The sequence below is a fragment of the Palaemon carinicauda genome, chromosome 4 (genome assembly GCF_036898095.1).
Source record: "Palaemon carinicauda isolate YSFRI2023 chromosome 4, ASM3689809v2, whole genome shotgun sequence".
Taxonomy (NCBI): domain Eukaryota; kingdom Metazoa; phylum Arthropoda; class Malacostraca; order Decapoda; family Palaemonidae; genus Palaemon; species Palaemon carinicauda.
Genome location: NC_090728.1, coordinates 53,862,551 through 53,875,702, shown reverse-complemented (window position 1 = coordinate 53,875,702; position 13,152 = coordinate 53,862,551). Strand labels below are relative to the sequence as shown.

General features: G+C 31.9%; 1 protein-coding gene across 3 annotated transcripts in view; it reads left to right on the top strand.

The window, feature by feature from the left end:
* The first annotated feature begins 832 nt into the window (after nucleotides 1-832).
* Nucleotides 833-13,152, top strand: part of Kap-alpha1 (karyopherin alpha1) — a 45,744-nt gene continuing 33,424 nt past the window's right edge. The window contains exon 1 of one of the 3 annotated variants that reach the window (XM_068372275.1): nucleotides 833-852. The gene's annotated coding sequence lies outside the window, so the exon portion shown is untranslated. Of the gene's footprint in view, nucleotides 853-9,203; nucleotides 9,312-9,390; nucleotides 9,534-13,152 lie in introns of those variants that run through there. The other 2 variants (XM_068372273.1, XM_068372274.1) reach the window with 2 other exon arrangements.

Here is a 13,152-nt window from a genome sequence, read left to right as displayed (position 1 = left end):
CAGTAGCCCCCAGACCCCAAGCTGCTTTGGTTATGTTTTCTGTTCCGCCCCCCTTTTTGAACTTGCTGGATCTGCGCTTGAAATCTGATAAGTAGCAAATAGGCCCAATGCGAAAAATAAACAAAGAAGTTAGAAATAAACTATAAAAGTTCAATAACAAATTAAAGCAAATAGCGTTGAATAGACAGCTAACAGATAAACTATGAAACTAGACTTATGATTTGTTTACTACACAAGTAAAAGCATTTGTCAGGAAAAGGGCAAAGAAAAAAAAATCTTGACATCAGCTGATAGAACACTTAATTGTTTAACAGTATTCTTTACTTCATGAGTGTTCACACACACACACATATATATATATATATATATATATATATATATATATATATATATATATATATATATATATATATATATATATATATATATATAGCCTATATATATATATATATATATATATATATATATATATATATATATATATATATATATATATATATATATATATATATAGGCTATATATATATATATATATATATATATATATATATATATATAGGCTATATATATATATATATATATATATATAAAATTTCTAAATTCTTCTTTACCTTTATAGTACGAAAAGATATATAAAGAAATAATCAAAAGTAAGGACACGGCCAACAATAGGACTAATTTAACAAGCCTATTTGCTCGTTGCTCTGTAGAAAGTATTTCACGTAAAGGGCTAAGTATTTTCTTAAGTGGCTGGGTGTTGTCCAATTTCCCGTTATTAACGTCATTATTACTAGTCAAACTACAACTGTGTTCTGTTCTACTCTGCATCGTTCCTTCGGAGAAGCATCTGAAGTATGTTGATGTTTTTCAGCAATATTTTTGTGTATTATATGAGCAGGCAATATGATCACATCTGTTGAAGCATTCAAAAGTGATCAGTGAGTAGTTAAATGAAAGTAATGTGCTTGCAAAGCATAATTTCAGAGTTGATGACATTCCAATTGTTCCATCATAGCCATGTCTTACATAAAGAAATCCTATCTAATGCCCTACCAGTGAAATTTATATCCTTCTCATTCGTATATCCTATTTCCCTTCGCAATAAATACGACTTTGATCTAAATTATACCTTCCTAACACTGTCACACTCACGAAGCATATGGAAGCAATCTCTAATTGAATTCTTCAGATTCGGCATCTCTTCTCTTGCGTACGTCAGTTGTTTTCGTCTTTGATCTATGACCAGTATCGTTTTTTTTTAATTAGTCTGTTCGCATTTTTTTGTATTAACGAACCAGCTGCTGAAATAGTTTATTTAGAATCTATATCGTTTCTTAAGTAGCTTGTCCTTATGCAGTAGAAACACGTTTCTCAAGACAGATTTCCTTATCAAAGTAGTTAGTAAGTGTCAGTGTTGAACGAAAGTTTCCGCCATTTTCACAAGGTTCGTCTTCATCAGCATTGTGGCCTCGTAAGCTAATAATTGTTCTGTGACTCTGTCGAGAGTCGATTGTAGTATTGTCGACATTAGACTGTTCTGTTCCTCTTTACTTCATTTTCGTGGCCTTCATCTAATTATTATTATTATTATTATTATTATTATTATTATTATTATTATTAGTAGTAGTAGTAGTAGTAGTAGTAGTAGTAGTAGTAGTAGTAGTAGTAGTAGTAGTTGCTAAAGTACAACCCTTGTTGGAAAAGCAGGATGCTATGCCCAGGGGCTCCAACAAGGAAAATATATCATAAGATCCTTGTTCTTTTTGTACTTTCTTTTAAAATCTTCCATTGACAATACAATGGGTTTATGATAGCCATGTATGTGGTGCTAGGCTAATAACAACTCCCCCCCCCCCCCACACACACTGAGCCAAATCATCAATGCTGACAATGCCTCAGAGATAAATATACGATCATCAGCTCGACACTGAAGAGGGGTTTACACTGTCGAACTATTCGTTGTACTAGGTTGTCGAACCTGTTTGTCAAACGGTTCGAATAGGTGGAGTCAGTCACAAATGCATAAGGTTTGTGTACAATGAAGCCCCGCCCACAAAAGTCAGGCTAGACCTGGCTTTCTTCGATCCGTTCGACGAACGTGTTCGACAACCAATTACCCTGTTCACACGTTCGAACATCACTACAAAATCTTGTTTGTCGAACCACGTTCGACGAACCGTTCGACTGTGTAACGACTGCTTAACTCCCAATGAGAGGAAAAGTATACTCTGGGAAAGAATATGATTTCATTACCAATAACTATGCTGGTTGCTAGTCACGGCAAGAATTTCAAATTAAGATGGAAATGATGTGTAGAATATGGAAAATCATTTTTATTGATACCCAAGACTCTAACAATATTACTAAATATCTTTCTGCAAAATACAGTTGCAACTTCTGATAACTTTTGCAGCTTTTCTTAATAAGGTTGCAGTTGGTAAACTTACTGGCGTAGTAACTTTATTAAGGATAGTTGCAGTCAGAGCACTCATTTTCAAGGTAATTGCCTCAAATTGGGTAATTTCGGTTGATTTAAGGAAATTTCCAGGTAATTTTAAGGTATTTTTTATGGTAATATTTTGATTGTAGAGTAACATTGTTTATCTAAAATTTATCATTCAGGTTTTTTTTCACAAAATAGAGAGATTTTGTTAATCATGATATAATTGTTTTACGTTTTATGAGTTTTTTTTTAGCATTTAAAGTAATTTTTCTAAATTTGAGGTAATTTCTGAGGTAATCCCTTGAACATCACATGAGAGCCCTGGTTGCAGCAATCATATTTGCAACTGACAGCCACCACAGCCCAGTCTAAAAAAAGAAATTAAAGCATGAAAATGTTTTTTTATACCTTCCAGCATCCTGGAAGAAGGGTTAAGTTACTTTCAAAATCTGTATTTATATTTGACATCTAAATTGATGTTAGTTACATTGTGAAATAAATAGATAGGCCTAGATACAGATATATATATATATATATATATATATATATATATATATATATATATATATATATATATATATATATATATATATACATATATGTATATATATATATATATGTGTGTATATATGTATATATATATACATATGTATTTATATTTATATATATATATATATATATATATATATATATATATATGTATGTATTTATATTTATATATATATATATATATATTTACATATATATATATTTATATATACTCATATATATATATATATATATATATATATATATATATATATATATATATATATACATTTGCAGAGTTCACATTCTACAGGATTTAAAAAAGTTAAACAAATTATGTTATGTTCTTTGTATTCTCTTTAGAAAACGTGAACAATTTTATGACAATTTCATTAAAGAAATATATTAATCACCAATTGCTAAAGGGGTCGAGGTGGGGGTGGGGGGGGGGCCTTGGCCTACGGTCTCACGGTAATATGACAATGAGTTGTGTAATATCCACTATTCATAAAAAGATTCTTGTTAATTAAACTAGACGATGCCTTTTGTTGTTTATAAAGCAAACGAATATCAATTTACAATATTCCGATTATAAAAATAGCCTCTGTACCATGGTCTTCCACTGTCTTGGGTTAGAGTTTTCTTGCTTGAGGGTACACTCGGGCACACTATTCTATCTTATTTTTCTTCCTCTTGTTTGGCATGTTTTTTATAGTTTACATTGGGGATATTTATTTTAATGTTGTTTCCCTTCTTAAATTATTTTATTTCTCCTTGTTTCCTTTCCTCACTGGGCTATTTTCCCTGTTGAAGCTTTTAGGCTTATAGCATCCTGCTTTCCCAACTAGGGTTGTAGATTGGCAAGTAATAATAATAATAATAATAATAATGATAGTAGCAATAATAATAATGGTAATAATGATAATGATGATGAGAATAATAATAATAATAATAATAATAATAATAATAATAATAATAATGATTGGATATTTACCTTATTATTGGCAGAAAATTTAGAAATGGCAACGTAGCCTGAGCCAATTAGCCAGCTGTGCGCATTCGTTATCATCTGATCACTTCGTCAATAACCTTCCATTGGCCCTCGACCTATATAGAGTAATCAGTTAGATATGGGATATATCTAATTAATGTAAACCGCAATTCACTATCGATTGTTCTCCGTGGTTAGTGTATTTTTTATGAGAATGATTAGCTACAAACGAAAAATATTTATAGATAATTTTCATTCGAAAACGAAACTATACCTGACTTGTACCGTTTTATGATAGGCCTACATTTATATCTTTTTACATTAATTTTAATGTTCCAATGTCTTTAAATCATAGAAAATTTATTTCCAGTCTTTAACATTTCTATAATAGTGTTTTAAAACAAACGTTTTATGAAATTAGTGGTAGAATGGATTACTACACGAACGTTTTTGTAGTTGAATCAGTAGAACTTCAAAAGTTCAAAGTTGCAGCGAATGTTTTTTATGTTGACCAGGCTGACATGAGTCTTTTTATAGTTTATATATGACATATCTGTTTTGACATTGTTAACAGTTTATATATGACATATCTGTTTTGACGTTGTTACTGTTTTAGAATGATTTATTGTTAATTTGTTCTCATTATTTATTTATTTCATTATTTATTTATTTCATTATTTCCTTTCCTCACTGGGCTATTTATCCCTGTAGGAGCCATTGGGCTTATAGCATTTTTCTTTTCCAACTAGGGTTGTAGCTTGGTTAGTAATAATAATAATAACAATAATAATATGAACTAATCAAGTACAGAGCATTATCCTCTGAGTTTACAGTACTGTATCTAGTGTAGGCCTACAATAAATTTAGTATGGAGGGTAAAAGCAAAACTGGCTTCAATAAGTTTTTTTTCTGTAATATATGAACTAATCAACTACATTACTAATGCAAGAGGGGCATATCCTCTGGGTTTACAGTACTGTATCCAGTGTAGGCCTACAATAAATCTAGTATGGAAGGTGAAAGTAAAACTGGCTTCAATAAGTTTTTTTTCTATAATATATGAACTATTCAACTACATTACTAATGCAAGAGGGGCATATCCTCTGGGCTTACAGTACTGTATCTAGTGTAGGCCTATAATAAATTTAGTATGGAAGGTGAAAGCAAAACTGGCTTCAATAAGTTTTTTTTTTCTATAATATATGAACTATTCAACTACATTACTAATGCAAGAAGGGCATATCCTCTGGGTTTACAGTACTGTATCCAGTGTAGGCCTACAATAAATTTAGTATAGAAGGTGAAAGCAAAATTGGTTTTAAGAATACTTTTTTTTTTTAAACAAACCTTATATGAAATTAGTGATAGAATAGATTACTACACGAACGTTATTGTATATAAACTAATCAGCTACATTAGAAATACAAGAGGAACATCTGGATTTACTGTTCTGTATTTAGTAAACAATAAATTAGCATGGAAGGTGAAAGTCAAACTGGCTGATCTGTTCCCGTATTTGGAAGTAAATGCTGCAAGAAGTTGTAGGTTGGTAGAAGAGATGAATCACAACTAAATTAACCAATGAAGGTAGTTTTTTTTTTTTTTTTTTTTTTTTTGCAAAAGTTTTAGGAAAGAAGGAGACTAAAATAAAATGGATTATATAGAATTTAGTGGTCCCATACGTCACATATATATAGCTACACTGTTAAAAAGCCGTAATTTTAATCGGAAATTCTCAGTCGTATTTCAATAAAATATAGGCGCCCGTAATTTTTACCCTACTTTGTTATTATCTTTTACGGATTGGCAACCGTAACATCAGTCCTTAGCGTCAATATATCCGTTTTCAAAATGGTAAGTGCCATGCAAAATTTATTCCAGGATTTTTACCGTTTTTAAGGCAAAATTTTTAAGTGTACTTGTATCGTTTATAAGTCACCTTGGATACACCTTCTACTGGAAGAATTAAAATTCGAGATAGAAAATTGAGAAAATTCCTTTGACATTTCTTACCCACATGCACGATCGATTAGAGGGACAGCTTTGCTAATTCTTGGAAGTAGGTGTGACTTCGTATCCTTCTGGGGAAGGAGTTTTAATTTATTTCCATTTATTCTAATTTTTCGTTATATACTGAGTCTACTATTAGGGGGAAATCACCAAGGTGTTAAATGCAGACATATGACAAAGATACTGTGGAGATGTTACTACATATAAAAAAGATTCAAGAGATACCTGTTTTAATGTTAATGTTTTTGAAATATTTTATTTTATTTTTTTCATTACTTTTTATATCGTTTATTTATTTCCATATGTCCTTTCCTCATTGGGCTATTTGCCCCTGTTGAAGCCCTTGGGCTTATAGCATCTTGCTTTTCCAACTAGGGTTGTAGTTTAGATAATAATAATAATAATAATAATAATAATAATAATAATAATAATAATAGGATTGTATTTTACAATGCAATGTGGGAATATGAATTTTCATGCTAAAGTTTTCTTCTGATTAAGTTTAAAGGCACTGACCCCCACCCCCCACAAAAAATAACTCGTTCTATTATCTTGATGAAATTGGCCGCTACATTTTCTTTGATAACGTAGTGATAAATCTACCATCACTGAGAATTAAACACCAATGAATCGAATAAAAATTATTAAAGGCCGAAGAACCAATAACACTTGTCTGTAAGCCATCTGAGAAGTTTAAAGGTTTAAAGGCCGGTCATGAGACAGTGACATAGCCCTATGAAGCAGAAAAATGCCCCAGAGACTGACTGTATATACATATGATCAACGCCCAAGCCCCCTCTCCACCCAAGCTAGGACCAAGGAGGGCCAAGCAATGGCTGCTGATGACTCAGCAGATAGACCTATAGGCTCCCCTGAACCTCCCATCCTCAGCTCACAAGGAGGGTGAGGTTGCAGCTACCAATAAAACTAACGATTTTGAGCAGGACTCGAACCCCAGTCTGGCGATTACCAGAATGCCCACGCCCCTTCTCCACCCAAGCTAGTACCAAGGAGGGCCAAGCAATGGCTGCTGATGACTCAGCAGATAGACCTATAGGCTCCACTAAGCCCCCATCCTTAGTTCACAAGGAGGGTGAGGTTGCAGCTACCAATGGAACTAACGATTTTGAGCAGGACTCGAACCCCAGTCTGGCAATTACCAGTCAGGGACATTACCACATATTTTAGCTTACTATAGTTATCAGAGTTAATTGTGTAATTAACACCTGTTCACTTGCAATAAAAATTACACGTTACTTAATCAAATTGGGTATAGTATTTTAATTCAAATTTTAAATACCTTCTTTTACAAATTAATACGTTTTGCATTTCAATTTACAGTTAATTGAACTGAGAAAATTCCACAGCCATTAAAACTACATATTTTCTATTTTAAAATTGAAAAACATTCTTTACCACAAATTGTAGTTTGAATGACCATAAATACAATTTGCCTATATGATAATAACCTTGTTTTAATGTTGAATAGGCTGACATAAAGTTTTTATAGTTTATATATGAAATATCTGTTTTGATGGTGTTACTATTTGTTAAATAATTTATCTTAATTTTTCCTTATTTCTCATATCGTTTATTTATTTCCTTCTCTCACTGGGATATTTTTCTCTGTTGGAGCCCTTGGGCTTATATGGCTTCCTTCTTTTCCAACTAGGGTTGTAGCTTAGCTAATAATAATAATAATAATAATAATAATAATAATAATAATAATAATAATAATAATAATAATAATAATATGACATGAACGTGTCAAATAACTTATTAAAGACAAGCACATATTTCGTGTATCTAAAAGCATATTTTTTTTTCAATTGAGATTGTTACTGCTTTGAACATTTGCATACATACACAATATTTAGTAATAAGAGGTAATATTGACTTTATTGAAACGGTATTATTATTATTATTATTATTATTATTATTATTATTATTATTATTATTATTATTATTATTATTATTATTATTAGCTAAGCTACATTACTAGTTGAAAATGCAGTATGCTATTAACCCAAGGGGTCCAACAGGGAAAAATAACCCAGTGAGGAAAGGAAATAAGGTAATAAATAAACTATATAAAAATAATAATCAAAATAAGATAACCCATTTTCACCATTCAAATCCCACAATAACATTAAAAATGAGGCACTACCTTTACCTACCCATATTGATTTTAATGAGGCAAGTGTAAACTAAGTTCGTTTTAACAATGAAAGATTTATTTTAATGCTGTTACTGTTCTTAGAATATTTTTAAATTATTCATTACTTCTCTTTTACAGTCGTTTATTTGTTTCCTTTCTTCATTGAGCTATTTTTCCTTGTTGGAGCTCTAGGGCTTATAAATTCATTACTTCTCTTTTACAGTCGTTTCTTTTCTTCATTGGGCTATTTTTCCTTGTTGGAGCCTTCGAGCTTATAACATCCTGCTTTTCCAACTAGGGTTGTATCTTACCTAATAATAATAATAATAATAATAATAAGTAATACTGACTTTATTGAAACGGTAACCAAATTTTCAACAAATAAAATCTTACTATAACAGGAAAGAGTAAACTACCTATAGCTACTTATATTGATTACAACCAGGCCAAAATAAAATAAGTTAATTTTAACAATCAATTTAGTGGCCTTATGCCAACACGTGCTCTTATTTCTCAGCAGGCGGAACAGTGACCTAAGGATCAACATTTGCCTTTTTCAAGTGTCGCAAAATTTCCTTCTTTTTACTGCCATCTTGCATTATTATTTTAAGTCAAATTATAATTTTGTGTATTTTTGTAATGCACTCTCATACCTAGAGAGGGTTCGCTAGAGTTAATAAAAATCCTAAAATCCTTAAATCCTTAAAATCCGTCGTCTGCAAAAGGGAAAGTGTCATAAGAGAGATAAGATAATTTTTCGAAATAACAGAGGATCATCTACTTCAAGTGACTTATGATATCTAAAGTAATCAAAAAAGTACTTTAGGAGAATTCGAACCTTTGTGATTCATTATTATAAGGATCAATTCAAGGAAGACTTTCTTAGTCTTTTAAAATATATTCAAAGCTGGAATTATTGAGTGTAAAAATGAAAATATATGTATAATACATTTATTTTGAAATATATAAAATTATAAATAGACTTTTTATGATTAATTTTAATAAATAATAATGAATAACATATTAGGAAAGTAACGTAATAAGGAGTAAAATATTACTGGAACTATAGATACCAAAACCTCTGTCGAAACAATTGCAAAAGGGGAATCTCTTAGTGAAAGACAAAAACAACCTATTATTTTCCATTGTATTTTAGTTTCTTTCTGCTGAAAACTTTGAAGGTGAGTCTTTACAAATTGATTTTAAGGATAACGGAACAAAAGGGAGGACTTTGAAGCTATGCAATAAGGCTTAAAGGGCATATTAAGGGCGTTAATGGCCGGCGGCCTTGACTGGTGTGTCCGTCAGTCCAGACGAAGGCGACTTGTCAGTTGCAATATTAGTTTATCAAGCTTTTAAAGTGTGAATTTATTACATTTCCATCGATTTTAGAAGCTTAAAAGGTATTTGAGGTTTAAATTTGATATATCTACCTTTTATTAGGCTTAGTGTAACCGATTTATTAGGCTTTTTTTAACCGGGTTCTTAAGCCTATTGAGTAAAATGGGTTATAGGCTTAGATGGCTAAATAAAAATGGGTCATTTTGAAACCTAATGGAATTATTTGCATTAATTTAGCTATGAATTATGCTAGGAAATAACTGAATTTTTAGTTAAGGGCCTACCCTTAAAATAAAGAAATTACCTTTGATTAGGGTTGTCATTTTGTTTGTCCTAATGGTGACGTACATTTGAAGGTTGGTGTTTTATATTGAATTATGTATTTTTTACTTATAAAGATTTATTTAAAGAACATTTGTAAGTAATTTTGACTATTTAATTGCTTTGGTAGGTTATTTGATGGACTAAATCAATTTTTTCCCAGATATATAATCTGTATTTTTTTGGTGTTATATTGAATTGTGTATTTTCTATTTATAAAGATTTATTTTAGGACTTTTTAATCAATTTTTACAATATTAAATCACCTTGGCAGGCTATTTTATTGATTGCATCAATTTCTTCCCAAATATATAAACCGTGTATTTATTCGTATAACTTTACCCATGCGCCGTTCGGAAATACATGTGTTATAGTGTATTATGTATGTTTTACTAATAAAGATTTATTTTAAGGCTTTTCAAGTACTTTTTACAATAATAATCATCATGGTAGGCTATAACTTTACCCGTGCGCCGTTCAGAAATACGTGGGAATTTTGAAAATTTTTGGGTAATTTTTACAATATTAATTCACCATGGTAGGCTAATATATTGATTACATCAATTTTTTCCTGGATATATAATTCGTGTATTTTTTGGTTAAACTTTACCCGTGCGCCGTTCAGAAATACGTGGGAATATACAGCGTAAGAATAAGGCATCTTTTCTCGGTTTACCGTAGTTATGAACTGGCTATTAGTCGAAGTGGGTTGAAGGGAATGTTAGTTGCCTGATGTTGGTTAATATTTACTCCTGTTACCGGCACAAGTGTATAGCTGATCTATGACACTGGTTTTTTACTTTGGGGTGTATGTATAATAGTGGCCGCCTGTTATGTATGATGACGGCTGACTAAGAATATGGGTGTGTAAGGCGGTCACAGGGTGCCGTTAAGCCCCCCCATTAGGTAAATTGGTAAGGACACGGCTTGTAGGTTAAGTTAGGGGGGGAGTTTAGGTTAGTTGGTGTCCATATTTTATGCTCGCGGGAGGAACTGGCCGCTGATATACAAAGGCTCCTTTACTTATTGGACATTGTAGTATGTGAACTGTGTAAGGGTTAATATATACTTCAAGGTTTAGGGTGTTTTAGCATGAATGGCTCGCCCATCCCAAATTTTCCCCCTATAGAAAACCGTAGAATAAAAGATGTGCAACATGTGCAATATCCGTAAATTACAATGTCTGATTTCTTATTAAATTTTTAGGTAATTACGGTACTTATTTTTCAGCCCTTTCCAAAATTTGTTGTTGCCCTTTTTCATGGCCATAAACTGCTTTTTAACATAATCATAGGAAAAGGTTGCTTGTTGTGATGCTTTTTTTGGGGTGTATGTATGATGGCAGCCACGTGTATGTATTATTATGGCTGAATTAGAATACGGCAGTGTGAGGGGGGTCGCAGCGGGTGGCGTTAGCCACTCTTTAGTTAAGGACACGCCTTGTAGGTTAGGTTAGGATGTTGAAGATTAGGTCAGTTAATGTCCACTTTTTATCCATGCAGGAGGAACAGGCCGCTGATATACAAAGGCTCCTTAATTTTTTCTTTTCCTCCAAAATGGCCTTCAACCTTAATTGAATTTTTATGCCATGTGCTTAATTTAGTGGTATGTAAGTTTGCCTCTAGAATGACTGTTAATTTGGTGAAATTTTCAAGAGAGTTTTCTAGTTCAAGATCTTTGGGGGGGGGGGGGGGTTGACTTTTAAGGGCCTTTTTAAAGTTGCAGCACTGTTAACAAGGTTTTTCAGACTTCTCTTGGTTATTTTTTTCTTGATTATTGGGTGTAATTTTACTTTCTATCGGGCAGGCTGTTGCTTTGGAATTTGAGTAATGTACACCATAATACTTTTGACATCAGAATTCAACTTGGTGTCATAATTCAACCATTGAACAAGATTTGACATTGAAATTAATGACTATATTTACCAGGCTACTCCCCATTGACACCTTAAAACCCCCTTACCCTCTTGTCATCCCTCCAAGTATGACATACATGGATGCATACTGTACATTATAAGGTTAGGAAATGGCTTTAGAAGTTGTAGTTTAAAGGATAATAAGGTTGATGAACCTATTTCAAAATTTGAACGGTTGTGTTGGAATGTAGCTGAACGCATGACCTCGTATGGTAGTGTTCCGACTACTGTAGTTACCCTAACCTTTACTAGTAAATTGGCAGATACACAGAAGGTGGACTTGCTTCCGAGGGCACCTTCACATATAAGGTGTCTTTAGAAGTAATGCTTCCTTTTCAGACGTGGATCATTTCACCAGTAAATTCTCCAAATGTGTACTGTATTTAATATTTTATTTAGAAGATTTTTGTTGCTTATTTAACAACTGAATTTCCTATTCATATTGTACTTTATTACAGATGTAAAATATTAACCTTTCCAGTTTTTATGAGTGGAAGTTCATAAAGGTACTCCAATGTCAGGGGTTGTCTTTGGTGTTGTTATTTTTTAATTACAGTACTTTTAAAGTAAACCTTTGCTTATCTAGCATTGTTTTAGCCAGGTCACTGCCTAATCCTCGTCATTTTTGCAACACAAAATGAGTTTTGTAATAAATTAGCAAAATAGTTATGGGATTTTATGTGCATAGGATAGTTTAATATATGTATATGTATAGCATAATTGTATTGAGAGAAATAGAAGGAGTTTTTTACAATGCTGCAGTTTTATTAAAAGCAATAAAATCTGGGCTCCACAAGATGATGAATGGAGAAGTATTGATTTAAAAGCTCAAGATTGAGACGACTGGCAAAATCGAACCTAGGCCCTTTGCGTCAATAGGTGTAGGAGGAGATGATGATGATGATGAAAATCAGGAAACTGGTGATAATTTCCATCTTGACCTCAAAAATTCCAATTTAAAAAACAAGTTGATTAAAAGCTAACCGTACCCATTAGAAATAAAAAAGATATAATTGCCATTAAAATATGAAAGTCTGACTTAACATCTGTTTATAGTACAGTATATATGCAGTAAACAAATTATGACATGCCTTGTGCCACACAGACAGACACTTGGGGCCATTCTGTTCAGCTGTTGAATTAACTAGGTGTATGGTTTTACTACCAGCTGATAATGAAGTCTTAACGGTGAGACATACACAGCCATACTGAATGCTGTAGCTATAATTGTGTGGAAATTTTATAGAATAAAGAAAATGATGTGTAATATATGATTACAGTACAGTACGTTGTTGTATAATTACGGTAACCTAACCTACTCATGTTTTCACAAATATTTGGTAAGCTAGTACAGTAATTTCTTACCCGTATTGATTGTTGAAGTAAATACCATTTTCATAATCTAGTACAGTATATACTAAATAAATATTCCTTCAAGTTATGAT